Below are 2,695 nucleotides of genomic sequence, written 5' to 3' on the forward strand. Positions count from 1 at the left end.
CCCAACACCAAACTTAGAGTTTGAATGTGGGGGCTCTGCTTGACTCTGTATGGAGAGAATTGGATGAAGCTTTTCATGCTTCTTTTCCATGTTTACAGAAGAAGATCCTTGAGCCTTAAACACAAGGTAGTCCTCATTCAATTGAAGGACTAACTCTCCTCTGTCTACATCAATCACAGCCCTTGCTGTGGCTAGGAAGGGTCTTCCAAGGATGATGGATTCATCCTTATCCTTCCCAGTGTCTAGGATTATGAAGTCAGCAGGGATGTAAAGGCCTTCAACCTTCACTAAGACATCCTCTACAAGTCCATAAGCCTTTTTTATTTATTTGTCTGCCATCTCTAGTGAGATTCTTACAGCTTGTACCTCAAAGATCCATTGTTTCTCCATTACAGAGAGTGGCATGAGGTTTATACCTGACCCCAGGTCACACAGAGCCTTCTCAAAGGTCATGGTGCCTATGGTACAAGGTATTAAGAACATTCCGGGATCCGGTTCCTTCTGAGGTAATTTCTGCTGAACCAAGGCATTCAGTTCATTGATGAGCAGTGGAGGTTCATCCTCCCAAGTCTTATTACCAAATAACTTGGCATTCAGCTTCATGATTGCTCCTAGATACCGAGCAACTTGCTCTTCAACAATATCTTCATCCTCTTCAGAGGAAGAATACTCATCAGAGCTCATGAATGGCAACAGTAAGTTCAGTGGAATCTGTATGGTCTCTGTATGAGCCTCAGATTCCTTTGGTTCCTCATTAGGGAACTCCTTAGTGGTCAGCGGACGTCCATTGAGGTCTTCCTCACTATAAATCACTGCCTCTTCCTCCTCTATAGGTTCGGTCACTTTGGATATATTGATGGCCTTGCACTCTCTCTTTGGATTCTCTTCTGTATTGCTTGGGAGAGTACTATGAGGGATTTGAGTAACTCTTTTACTTAGCTGACCTACTTGTGCCTCTAAATTTCTGATGGAGGACCTTGTTTCAGTCATAAAACTGAGAGTGGTCTTAGATAGATCAGAGACTATGGTTGCTAAGTCAGAGAGGCTCTGCTTAGAATTCTCTATCTGTTGCTGAGAAGATAATGGAAAAGGCTTGCTATTGCCAAACCTATTTCTCCCACTATTATTATTATTGAAGCCTTGTTGAGGCTTCTGTTGATCCTTCCATGAGAAATTTGGATGATTTCTCCATGAAGGATTATAGGTGTTTCCATGGGATTCTCCCATGTAATTCACCTCTTCCATTGCAGGATTCTCAGGGTCATAAGCCTCTCGTTCAGAGGAAGCTTCTTTAGTACTGCCGGATGCAGCTTGCATTGCAGTCAGATTCTGAGAAATCATATTGACTTGCTGAGTCAATATTTTATTCTGAGCCAAATGGCATTCAGAGTATCAATCTCAAGAACTCCTTTTTTCTGAGTCATCCCATTATTCACAGGATTTCTTTCAGAAGTATACATGAACTGGCTATTTGTAACCATTTCAATGAGTTCCTGGGCTTCTGCAGGTATTTTCTTCAGATGAAGAGATCTACCAACAGAGTGGTCCAATGACATCTTGGACAATTCAGACAGACCATCATAGAATATACCTAAGATGCTCCATTCTGAAAGCATGTCAGAAGGACACCTTCTGATCAATTACTTGTATCTTTCCCAAGCTTCATAGAGGGACTCACCTTCCTTCTGTCTGAAGGTTTGGACTTCCACTCTAAGCTTGCTCATCTTTTGAGGTGGAAAGAATTTAGCCAAGAAAGCATTGACCAACTTTTCCCAAGAGTTCAGGCTTTCTCTAGGTTGTGAGTCCAACCATATCCTAGCTCTGTTTCTTACAACAAAGGGGAAAAGCATAAGTCTGTAGACCTCGGGATCAACCCCATTGGTCTTATCAGTGTCACAGATTTGCAAGAATTCAGCTAAGAACTGATGAGAATCTTCCAATGGAAGTCTATGAAACTTGCAATTCTGCTGCATTAGAGAAACTAATTGAGGCTTAAGCTCAAAGTTGTTTGCTCCAATTGCAGGAATTGAGATGCTTCTACCATAGAAGTTGGAAGTTGGTATAGTAAAGTCACCAAGCATCTTCCTTGTATCTCCACCATTGTTCTTAGGTTCGGCTGCCATGTCTGCCTCTTTTTCAAAATTTGCTGTAAAGTCCTCTCTGGAGTGTTGTGCTTTAGCTTCTCTTAGCTTCCTCTTCAGAGTCCTTTCAGGTTCAGGATCAGCTTCAACAAGAATATCTTTATCCCTGTTCCTGCTCATATGAAAAAGAAGAGAACAAAGAGAGAAGAGGAATCCTCTATGTCACAGTATAGAGATTCCTTTATGTGTCAGAGGAAAAGAATAATAGAAGAATGAGGTAGAGAGAATAAGAAGAATTCGAACACAGAAAGAGGGAGAGGGTTCGAATTATTAGATGAGTAGAAGAGAAATGTTAGTAAATAAATAAAATAAATAGAAAGAGATGAGAGAGAGAGTATTCGAATTTTAAGAAGAGGGAAAAGAAAAATATTTTTATTTTTATTTAATTAATTAAGTTTGTTTCGAAAATTTGAAAAAGAAATACAAGAAAATTAAAAACTAAAACAATTAGTTAATCAAAAAGATTTTTGAAAAAGTGGTTAGTGATTTTCGAAAATTAGAAGTGGAAAAGTAGTTAGGTGGTTTTGAAAAAGATAAGAAGTAGTAAACTTTTT

The 2,695-nt window shown here is 39.5% G+C and overlaps 1 non-coding gene across 1 annotated transcript; it reads left to right on the top strand.

Moving 5' to 3' along the window:
• Nucleotides 1–1,610: 1,610 nt before the first annotated feature.
• LOC112746086 (small nucleolar RNA R71) lies at nt 1,611–1,718 on the top strand. Its single transcript, XR_003173986.1, has one exon. It is a non-coding gene; the product is annotated as a small nucleolar RNA R71 (small nucleolar RNA).
• Nucleotides 1,719–2,695: the final 977 nt, after the last annotated feature.

The sequence above is a fragment of the Arachis hypogaea genome, chromosome 14 (genome assembly GCF_003086295.3).
Source record: "Arachis hypogaea cultivar Tifrunner chromosome 14, arahy.Tifrunner.gnm2.J5K5, whole genome shotgun sequence".
In the NCBI taxonomy this organism is placed as follows: Eukaryota; Viridiplantae; Streptophyta; class Magnoliopsida; order Fabales; family Fabaceae; genus Arachis; species Arachis hypogaea.